General features: G+C 44.3%; 1 pseudogene across 1 annotated transcript; it reads right to left on the reverse strand.

Moving 5' to 3' along the window:
- Nucleotides 1-4,853: 4,853 nt before the first annotated feature.
- LOC308233307 (armadillo repeat-containing protein 1-like) lies at nucleotides 4,854-5,743 on the reverse strand (annotated as a pseudogene). Its single transcript has 2 exons — nucleotides 5,439-5,743; nucleotides 4,854-5,254 (listed from the first exon to the last, which is right to left on the reverse strand). The product of its transcript is annotated as an armadillo repeat-containing protein 1-like (transcript).
- Nucleotides 5,744-11,737: the final 5,994 nt, after the last annotated feature.

Here is an 11,737-nt window from a genome sequence, read left to right on the forward strand (position 1 = left end):
TCTGTTCTCCAGCTTTCTGTCATAGTGTAGTGTACAGAGACCTTAAGCATCAAACATCTACAGATAGCATGGCCCAGAATACTGACATCAGTTGCTTACTCTGCAGGAAAAACCTCCCTGGCACTTAAGGGGGGTTTCCAGAAATTGATGGCACAACCTGAGCTGCCCACTGCAGAGTTGGTGTCATGTGGCCCTCAGAATAAAGTTGGGCATATAAGCAGCACTCTGTGACCTGGTGGAAGTGGTACAGATGAGAGTGGGCTTGAGCAACTTCTGAAGGCACGAGGAAGTTCAGGAGCCAGCCACTCAGACTCACAGCCTATCCCTGCCCAGGGCTGCCTCTCCCTCAGCCTGCAACTACAGATAGTACACATACATGGGCCTGGTGACCCAGGGTCCTGGAGGGTGTGCTGGGGCCATGTAGGAGCAGACTTTGCAGCCTATGGTCCCATTTATGGGTCACCCTAAAGGACATGGGGAAAGGGTATGCTCCAGAAGCCAGAACTGCCCCCTGCACACCTGCTGTCCACTCTGCCAGGATGGAGAGGTGGCAAAAAGTAGATATCTGCCGGGACTGACCAGCAGACCTGAGCAACGGATGAATGGATTACTCTGGCACATGTTTCTGTGAAAGAGAAAGCTAAGGGACTGCCTGGCTAAAGGAATCAGACAGCCCCATTCACTTGCCTCCTTAGGCTTTTATTATAGCAACAGCTTGAACTAAAATTAACCTCTAGATACAATCAGCAGGCTAAGTATCCTTGAGAAAGCACATGCTTCTACAAGGTTGGGTCTAAAGACTAAAAAGAGATTCCAGTAAAACACCCAGAGGCTCAGACTTGTTTGGGAAAGTCAAGGCAAGGACTGCTGCCTTCAGCAAGGTCCCCCTAGAGGCCCCTAACCTTTTGGAGAATCCTCCTTATGGACTTTCAACCAAGTCCCATGCTTCCCCACATCTCCCCCTTTTTTGTTTAGCTGGCTGGAGAAGACTGAGGGAGGCAGCCGACTTTCTGCTTTGGAAGGTTGGGGTCCACAAAGCGCGTTCACTGCTCAAGTTCTGATTTTGTAGTCTATAAGAAAAATAAAGAAGATTACAGTGACAGCAATGGTTAGTCCAATCAGGTACCAATTAATTCTAGGAAACCATGTGGTGGGGACTATCTACTCCAAATGCTCCTTTACCGTTCCAAGTAGTAGTCTGTTTTTCATGTTCATTGATAGCAAGTAAGGACTCTAATTTGCCTTTGCACATGTTTACTTCTTCAATAAGGTTATCATGAAGGACTCCCCATAGATGCTTTTTAACATCAATCCACTTATGGTGACTACTGTTCCATTTTAAAGGGGTGACACATATGTGCTTATGCTCCCAATCGCAATTAAGCACTTGCCTGTATGCTATGGCATTCTGTCTTTCCCCAGATATTCAATGGCTGCCTCTATTGTCTGTAGTCTAGCTAATATTTTTTTTTTATCTATGTGCTGTTGTATAGTGAATTCCCCAGTTACATTATAGGCCATATTGTCTACAAATGTAGCTGTCTGTACAGACTCAGAAAAGGCCGCCATGGTGACGCTGGCAGTAGTAAGAATAACAACAGCTGAAATAATGGCTGTAATGAGCATTCCCAAAAATCTTTTGGGCCGTAATTGGCTCAATGCTCTCTCTAAGACCTCGATAGCTGACAAGCCTTGCCATTTCCTGGTGAGATTAACAGCTATCAGGATTTCTGCTTGTTTCCTATGTACCATAATAGTGCTAATGGCCAATGAGGTAATATTCTGGGTGGTAATACATGATGCAGAATAAGCCCCTTCTCCAATCTGTACTAGAAAAGATGAACTATGTTTTATTAGTAGATTGGGGCCCATAACAAAGACATAAGGGTGAGTGGTGCAAATCAGGCTATTGTCAGGAAGATCATTAGTAAAAGTTACAGTATAGTGGCCAGAGGAGTTTTGGTAGTCACCATGCCATAATTTCAAAGGGCTGAAAACATGGCGTAATCTCCATAAAGTTTCCTGAATTGGCAAGTGGGGAACTCGTCCCTTCCTCAGTCCAAACCTTAGGCATGCCTGCATAACTGATGTAACTAGCATTAGACACATGGTGTACCAGAATGTCAGTGTGGTTGGCTTGCAAATGACCATGTGAGCTCCAATTTATAACCTGTTGGTCCCCTAGGACCGTCAAATGGGAATGATTTCCTTAACAAACTTCCCAATGGAATGCCTCAGCAGAGGGGTCCCACCTCTTATTTTGCTTACACGGAGGGATGGGAGGCATGGTAGTATTAGTCAGATTGCCTCAGGCCAGACTGCCTGCTGAGAGAAATATTTAATTTACCAAATTGCTTTAAAAATGCTTCCTTATATCTGAAAAACAAAAAGTTTAAGAATTAGCAATACTTTCAACAAAAGTTATAAAAACCATATGATTATTTTCTATTTATTCAGCTCTATAATAAAATTGTTGTTTCTTCTGATTTTTCATGTTAATATTTCTATAAATTCAGATACTTTATAGAGCAATGCAAATGACATGGGATCTTGTCCTTTCTGTAAAACTCAATATTCCAGAATAACAATTAGAGCTATAAATGAAAGCATAACATAGTTATTATTATTTGACAAAGTTTCCCATGTACCTTAAGTAGAAATTTTTCCTTCATGAGAGAGAAAGCAAACACTTGAGGCATTCTAGAGCCTATTGGAATGATCTGAAGCCAATTCTAGGTCAAGGAAACATTTCTTAAAATTCAAATCCTGGGAAGGTAGTCAAATACATTAGACTAAAAGATTATGTATTATTATTATTAAACAGTATTAAGTAATTTATTCATTTAAAGTAATCAAGTTCTTGATTAACACAACATAATTATTTTAATAATATATATATAACCTTTGCTTCTTATGCAAATACAGGAAAAACTTTTTTCCCTTTACTTTTAGAAATAGGCTTATTTTTCCAATGAAAAATATACTCATACTAGGGGCCCAGTGCATGAATTGTGCACCTTGAAAGGAACTGTGAGCTGAGAGGCTATGGTGGGCACAGGGGCGGGTCTCCACCCATCCTCCCCGCCCCCACCGCCCCCTCCTGCTGTGGCCCCCAGTCCCCTATGTGTTGGCAGCCCTGCTCCCACACCGCTGCTCCCATGCGCTGATGGCTCCTGCCCCGCTCACACCTGCTGATGTCGCGGAGTGATTGGGGCCAGCACCAACAGCGGGTGTGAGCGGCAGCTGCTGCCCCAATTGCCCCTCAGGAGCAGGGAGAGGTGGAGAGGCTCTCAGGGGCAATCGGGGCCAGCAGCCACCACTTGCACCCACTGACGGCGCTGAGCAATCAGGGCCAGCGCCAGGCACTGGCAGCGGGTGCGAGTGGTGGCTCTGGTGCCAGCAGCAGGTGCAAGGACCACAGCTCACAGGAGCAAAGAATTTTTAGTAACCACCAGATGCTCGCCCTGATGACAGCGACCTGCACCCCGCCTTGGTCTGGCGCCCCCACTCACCTGCTCCACCATCCCGCTGTGGCTGATGTCTGCTATGTTCCGCACTCTGCTGCCTGCTGCCGACACCCGCCTGGTGGTCAGCGCACATCATAGCAACCGGTTGTTCGGTTGTTCAATTGTTCCACCGTCTATTTGCATATTAGGGTTTTATATAGAGAGAGATTCCTAAGAAGCATAACAGAGATAATATGACCTTGACAACTCTCAGGAGTCTGGAGAAAGGGTGGGTGTGTATGTGGGGAGATAGCAGGCCTCGAGGTTTGGTCCCAGGACTGCAGTAACTCCTGGGCCTCTAACAGCTTTGCTGTAAAAGTACATTTTTTTTTTCTTTACAAGAAGAGTGACCCCTCAACCCCCTGCTGCCACTTCTGCAGCCTATTCAAGGATACTTATGTGGCTCCAGCCCTCTAGGATAAATGCTTGGGGAATTTAAATAATTATTTTTCTCTTTTTGAGTAGACTAACAATATGAAATCTTGTATATGAGAAAAGATTTTAAAAACAGAAACAAAACAAAACAAACACCCTACAGTAAATGAACGAGTATTCACAAAAGGGTTGACTGGGATATTAGCCTTAGAATCTTATTTCATACTAACCTAACACAGCAAAGAACATCAATCAGTAACCAAGTTACATTACAGACAGACAAGAACTTCTACTAGCTAAGAGTTTCCAGTGGCTATGCCTTGAGAGGGAGAGCAGGAATTCTTTTTTTTTTTTTCAAAGTTTTTGTAGAATTATATTTTTAGGGGATTGCTATATTCAAATGAATACATTTTAATTCACAAAATGTCATTAGTAATGACCTTTCTATAAACATGGTTGGCAAAATTTTAAAAAGGCACTAAAGGGGGGTAATGAGAAACATTATCAACTCTTACAGAGTACCAAAGCAAGTATCTTTCATGAAGAAAAATAGATGGAAATGTTCAGTAATACATGCACAACTTGAGCTTAATTTCTCTTCAGATAGGTCCTGAGACCTGAGGAGAAAATGAGTTTTCCTTATCAGGTGTTTTATGTAAAACAAAATGTAAAGCTGCACATATAATGTTTGGTTTAATTGTGGACCCATGTTTTTTAAAATGTGAGGCAATTAAACAAAGGAAAACAAAACCAAAATACCTTCATAAACAAAGCAAATCTCCTTGTAGCCTCTGTTCTTTTTACCACTTAGTGGGGCAAAATGTCCAATAAAATGTAAAACGCAGCATACGCAATCATGTAATCTAAAAATTTTCCATGATAACTTATTGCAAACTGCACTTGACAGTTCACCACAACAATGGAAAACTGGCCCCTTGTTCATTCACACAGTCCTTGCACCCCAAATTGAAGTCACCAGTAAAACGATCTGGATAGAAAGTTTGCAGCTGTGCTCAGCCAGCTAGCCCCACCCTCCGGGTGGAAGCCCACGGGGGACACTGCTTTATCCTGCTCCTTCGTGGGGCTCTCATCCTCAGGCAGGTAGTCGGGCAGTTCTGTGCTCTGTTCTACTTTCACAACCATATCCTGGAATGGGACCAGCATCTCTTCTCCACTTTCACTTTTCACAACTTGCTGAGCCTTCATAACCTTGGTTGATGCTATCGCTGATGCCAAAGCTTCTGCTTTCAAATCTGACCGGATTCGTACCACACATCTTTGAACAGCCATTTGAAAAGTAAAGCTAATAACACCTTTAATTTTTAACAAAGCCTCTTCACATAGATTTCTCCGAGACGTATCATCAAGACCATCTATATGTAAAACCACTGTTTTGGCACGTTTGTTAGTAGTTCCCCCCAAAAATTGAGCTTTCCTTCGACGTGACTTCATTTCATTGAAACTATCACCATCTGCCATATTGGAAGATTAAAGAATGTCATAGGTTTCAGAGGCCAGCAGTTTTCTTTCTCCCAGTGTTGTAGTCTTCTGTATAACGTTTTGCAAGCTTAACATCATACCCAGTTCTCCCTTCATCTTTCTCTGTTAGCATGGCATTCTGCCAAATATCGAAGAGCGAGCAAAGCTGAGTGGACAACAGGGGGGTTGGGATGGTCCATAAATAAAATAAGGCCAGGCAGACATCCCTGATCCTGGAAAATGGCTCTTCTATTTAATGGATCTGCCGCCAGATCCCGCAGCTGGTTAACTACCGATAGAGCATCGGGTTCTTCATTCATGGTGGAGGAGGAAGAATTCATCTTCTATGCCATACACATGAACAAAATCTTCTTAAATTCGCTCCAGGGCTTCAGGAATCCGGGGCCTGCTGCACAATCGGGACCGCACCAATGGATGAGGTAGAGGGACCTGGAGGCGTGGAGCGGGTCCCTCCGTTCGCAGCCGCGGCCTCGGATACAGCGGACTTACTCTAAAAGCCAAACAGCGAGGGCGCCAGCGGAAAAAGGTTCTCGAGAGCAGGAATTCTTGGCAGCTGCTGGTAAGTTCCTGCAATCCCTGCCATGTGTTCAGCCTGCTACAAGTAACTGGAGCCCTTAGCAAAGTGAAATATGTCTCATCTTTAAACAAATTAAACCGAACAACAATCAAAAGAGACACTCTATGTACAATATTTATAGGCATGCACAACCTACAGACAAGACTTAAAAAAACCAGAGTCCTTTCCATGGATTGTTCAGAAGATGTTTTATAGTGCCCGGGACTTACAGCCAGAAGGCGGCCCAGAGGGCTCCTAGGTGGGGTTGCCAGTGAACACACACAAACAGCCTGTTGTTCACAGATCTCATAATATTCTGCTCTCCATAATAAATATTGACTGGTGTCTCGAGTTGTTTTGACTAAAATCTGCCAATCCCAAGGAGTCATGTGATAATTTTCAGACAAGGCATTAAGGAGTCCTTTTGTAAATGGACTGTTAGCCCCATTTTCTCTAATACTTTTCCTTATTTCTTTAAAGGTATTAAAGGAGAGCGGCTCATGAATTCTATTACCTTGTTGATCTTGTATAACTGGACAAGCCAAAAGCTCTCCTTCTGACATGGCTTGCCTGACACAGGATCCCATAATCGAAGATCTAGTTGATGAGCCTTCCCATACTGGAGGCGGAGGATCGGGAAATATTTCCTCCAGCAGCAGGGCTTTAGGTATTACAGGCTCTTCAGGATCTGTTTCAGGAGGAGGGGGCAGTGGTAAATCCTCCTGGCCTCTGTAGGCTTTTGATCCTCAATATGAAGTGGGCATAGTGCAGCTCAAACAAGAGCCCACACAGTTAATGATGATAAGGGCACTCATTTTCCCTGGGCCTGATTTCTCTTTAAGTTTCTGCCCACTTGTTCCCAGAGGATTTAGGTCTAGTGTTCCAGCATTGGAGAAACCAAGGATTATAAATTATAACAATTTGTAATGAGCTTTTTAGTTATTCTACTGTAACAGAGGCACCTCCTGCTTTTAATAACTGTTTCAGCACTGTGATATATTGCTGCTGTTCTGTGGACAACTGTTGTCCCATTATAAAACCTTAGCTGAGAAAGAATTCCCTCAAACTGGGAAATCCCAAGTGAGCTCCAATGACTTACTGTGCAGTTACTTTCATTTTCTTCCTCTTCATTTTCGAGGGTTCCATTGTGTCTCGTTGCATTCCTTGGTTCTCACACAGGGCACCACCTGCTGGGACTGACCAGCAGACCTGAGCAACAGATGAATGGATTACTCTGACACACATTTCTGTGAAAGAGAGTGCTAAGGGACTGCCTGGCTATAGGAACCAGACAGACCCATTCACCTGCCTCCTTAGGCCTTTATTGTAACAACAGCTTGAACTAAAATTAACCTCTAGATACAATCAACAGGCTAAGTATCCTTGAGAAAGCACATGCTTCTACAAGGTTGGGTCTAAAGACTAAAAAGAGATTCCAGTAAAACACTCAGGGGCTCGGACTTGTTTGGAAAACTCAAGACAGAGGCTGCCACCTTCAGCAAGGTTCCTTGCTGAAGGTCTAGAGGCCCCCAACCTTTTGGAGAATCCTCCTTACAGACTTTCCAATTAAGTCCCATGCTTCCTGAGAGAAATCAATGCTGATCTAGTGCTAGTGCAAGGGCAGCAGCTAAACATTAGCCAGGTGACAGTGCCTCAAGAAATGACTACAGAGTTGATAGCAAGCTCTCAAAAGAACACATGGATGCACTTCTCAGCAAGTGAGCGCATTTGTGCCCATGAGAATGCTAACCCAGCACACAAGGTGATCCATCACATGGGCATCAACCAGCCTCTCCCCAGACACCCTGGTGTTTGTGCGTGGGTTCAATAGAATGAGGATGTTTATGGAGAATGGGAGTGGGCTCAGCAGCATGACCTTTCCTTCTCCAAAATAGACGCAGTGGCCTGTGTTAGTTAAGTGCCATCCTGACAATAGCAGTGCTCATCCTGGGGCCCCCAATATGACACATTTCCTGGGAGACTGACCAACCACCTGTTGGCAGGTTGGTTACCTCATACCTCTTCATCAGGGAGGGCATGTGATTTGACACTTATTCTGGAGGTAGATTTGCCTTCCTTATGATCTTCCAGCATCACCATCTATTAACTCACAGAATTCTTCTCTATTCACCAACCTGTTCACCCACACAATGCTTCTGACCAAGGAACTCATTTCCCAGAAGAAAAAAAAAAATGCAGTAATGGGCTAATGCCCATGCATTTCACTGGTCAAAAAATTGCACTTTTGCCTGGCTGGTGTGGCTCAGTGGTTGACATCGACCTATGAACCAGGAGGTCATGGTTCGATTCCCGGTTAGGGCACATGCCTGGGTTGTGGGCTCAATCCCCTGTGGGGGGTGTGCAGGAGGCAGCTTATCCATGATATTTCTCTATCATCATTGATGTTTCTCTCTCTCCTTCTCCCTTCCTCTCTGAAATCAATAAAAATATTTTTAATTACACTTTATTTACAATTAATAGTACTTTCACGGTAGTACACACTGAGTCTTTGCAAATATTCTGTTCCTCAGCCATAGACGATAGGGTCATAACTAAGAAAAGTTGTCACTTTAATTGCTGAGTGAATAAATAATGCCTTAAAATGATAAAAATTGTAACAAATAGTGGTATACACATTATTTTGCTTTAGAAGTTAACCAAAAAGAATCCAAGCTGAAACTGTTAAAAGGATTTGCTTATGCCCTAGCCACTTTGGCTCAGTGGATAGAGCGTCAGCCTGTGGACCAAAGGGTCCCAGGTTCAATTCCAGTCAAGGGCACATACCTTGGTTGTAGGCTCCTCCCCAGCCCGGGCTCTGGTCAGGGCGTGTGCAGGAGGCAACCAATTGATGTGTTTCTCTCACATTGATATTTCTCTCTGTCTTTCCCTCTCTCTTCCACTCTCTCTAAAATCAATGGGAAAATATCCTCAGGTGAGGATTTAAAAAAAAAAAAAAAAGGACCTTGCTTAAAAATCTTGGGTAATTGTTGAATGCAGGGGATGGGTATTTGGTGGTTATTACACTACTTTCTGTGGTTCATGTGCATTTTTAAATGTTTCAATTTTTATGTTTTTATTGATTTGAGAGAGAAGGGAAAGGAGAGAAATAGAGAGGGGGAGAAAGAGAGAACATGGTTGTGAGAAATATTGATTGGTTGTCCTCACCCCATATGTTCCATGATGGGGGATCAAACCCAAAACCTGGGTATGTACCGTGACCAGGAATTGAACCCACCACCTTTTGGTATATGGGATGACATTCCAACCAACTGAGCCACACTGGCCAGGGCTCAAATAAAATAAAAAAATGGTCTTTCTCTTCCTTTTCCTACCCTTCCAAATATCCATACCCATATCTGGAATTGGTTCTAAATACCTCTGTGATGCAGGAACAATTCAGTCCAAAAGCCATTAGGTGGGCTAAGAAAGATGGTGTCCCATGAGGGGGACGCTGGGGTTAGGGAGTCCCAGTGGATATGAGCAGAGAGTTGAAGTGCAAGAGGAGTGAGAGGATGTCCCCACAGGTGCCCATGAGGTGGCTTCAGGACCAGGTGGGAGAGGGGTATATGCACATAGGTAGGATGGTATGTCAGAGCTGGAATAGGACAAAAAGAGTGTCCATGTGGGTTATGGGGGTTGGTGGCCCAACACGGGGAGTTAAAGCCCAAATACAATGAAGAGGGTATCCACATGAGAGATGGGGAAAGCCCAGGGGGCATGCCAGAGCCAAGCAGAGTGAAGTGCTGGTGGGAGGGGTTCTGCTATGGAAGAGCAGCTCCATACAGGGTTTGACAGAGTCAAGCAAATATATTAAGAATAATGTGAGCCAGTTTTCTCACTGATGGCAAGGGCAGTTACAAATAAGGAAAAGGGAGAAAATTAGAATAAATCGTGTGATCTGAGTTAGAATTGAAGGTATTAGTGTGAACTTGTGGTTTTCAATATATAGAGAGAGATATAATTGTCACACACACACACACACACACACACACACACACACACACACACAAAACCTCTTTGCTCTGTATAATGAGAGAGCCAGGAGCAGTAACATCCCAATAGCAATGATCACTTGAAGCACCCATATTTGGTTTCTAAATGCCATTCTCCATTGAACAATCCATGGCACAGAGAAAATGCAAGATGAGCCCAAAAGATCTTTGGGAGCTAAAAATATTAAGTGCTCTCCAAACGACAGAGCATGTTAAAAAGACCCAGAATCCAGCTTGAAGGGGCCCTCACTGGCCAAATCTGGGACAATGTGAGCATTAAAATAAATGATAGTACTAGATAATAACCCACTGAATAAGATAGAAACTTATGAGTCTATTCTAACATAAATAAATGAATGAATAAAGTGAAAGTTTGAGGAATGGGATATATACATGACCTCAATGTATCGCACCACAAAATACCTGTAAATACAAGTAGAAAGGGAGTTACTTTGTGGTAGAGAAATCTATAAGATGCCACTTAATCAAATAATCAAAATGACCACCATCACTAGCATTGCAAACTGAAATCATGTGCCCATAATAGGATATGAGGAGAGCACAGCATTGCTTCTGTGGAATCTCTGCCAAGGGTGCATGGAGATTAATCCAATTCAGAGCAAATGTCAGAATAACACAGTGAGACACATGCTGCAAAATAACTGGCCTATAACATTAAAATGTGTCAAAGTAATGAAAGTCAAGAAAGACAGAGACATGAGCTAAATCTAAGTATTTTAGGACAACTGATGACACTTGAGTGGAGGCTGGAAATGGGAGGGTAGTTATGTGTCAATGCTAATCACCTGAATCACAATGGTTGTGTTTTGGAAAAGTAGAAGAATGTCCTTTTCTGTAAGAAATATATAATAAAACTCATCTTTGGAGAGATGGTTATCTTGTTGGAAGCTAATTCTCAAATGGTTCAGAAAAAATATTCTTGCTGGAGAAAATGGTGGCCGAATAGCCAGCAGTGTCATGCACCGCCTCCTAGTGCCATGCCAGAAAAGCAACTAAATCGGAGAACATCCACCCTGAATTAACAAATTAGACACAGCTGAGGAGACAATTTTCAAAAAGGAAGGGCAGAGGACACCTAGATAATGCCACTTGCCAGCCATAACCCACGTGGAACCACTGCCATGCCCCAGAAGTGAGTGGCACAGCACCTTCTGGCAGGCTCCCAGACATCTGCAGGGAGCATGTGCCACCAGAGTGAGCTCCTGCACCAGGCCTCCTCACTAGCCCACTGGGACCCAGAGTCCTAGGATCCAGTTCCAAGACGCTGCAGTGAGTGCAAACCAGGGGGAACCCTATGCCCCACCCCAGCCCTGGACCCAAGAACCATGCTGCTAGCCTGAACTGAAGCCACCCAGCACCTGCTCCACTCCCAGCACCAGGACCTGCTGCCGGGGCAACCCTAAGCAACCCAGAGCATGCCACAGGGGAACTCTGACTGTGCAACCCAGAGCAACATGCACCCACTCCACCTCAGCCCCCTGGACAGTCCTGCCAGAGCCATCCAGAGCAACCCAACACATACCTCACTCCAGGCAACAGGGGAGTACAGACTGAGCAACCCAGGGCAACCTGTCCCCGCTCCACACTGAGGAGGAGAAAACTGGTGCAACCCAGCATACATCTCACTCTGGGCTACAAGAAAGCAAGGACTGTGCAACCCAGAGCAACCTGCACCTGCTTCTCCCCAGCATCTGGGACAGTCCTGCAGCAGCTACCCAGATCCACGCAGCACACGCCTCACTCCGGGCCATAGGAAAGTGCTGCTTGGGCAACCCGGAGCAAGCCGG

This window comes from Plecotus auritus (assembly GCF_963455305.1).
Source record: "Plecotus auritus genome assembly, chromosome: 9".
NCBI classification, from domain to species: Eukaryota; Metazoa; Chordata; class Mammalia; order Chiroptera; family Vespertilionidae; genus Plecotus; species Plecotus auritus.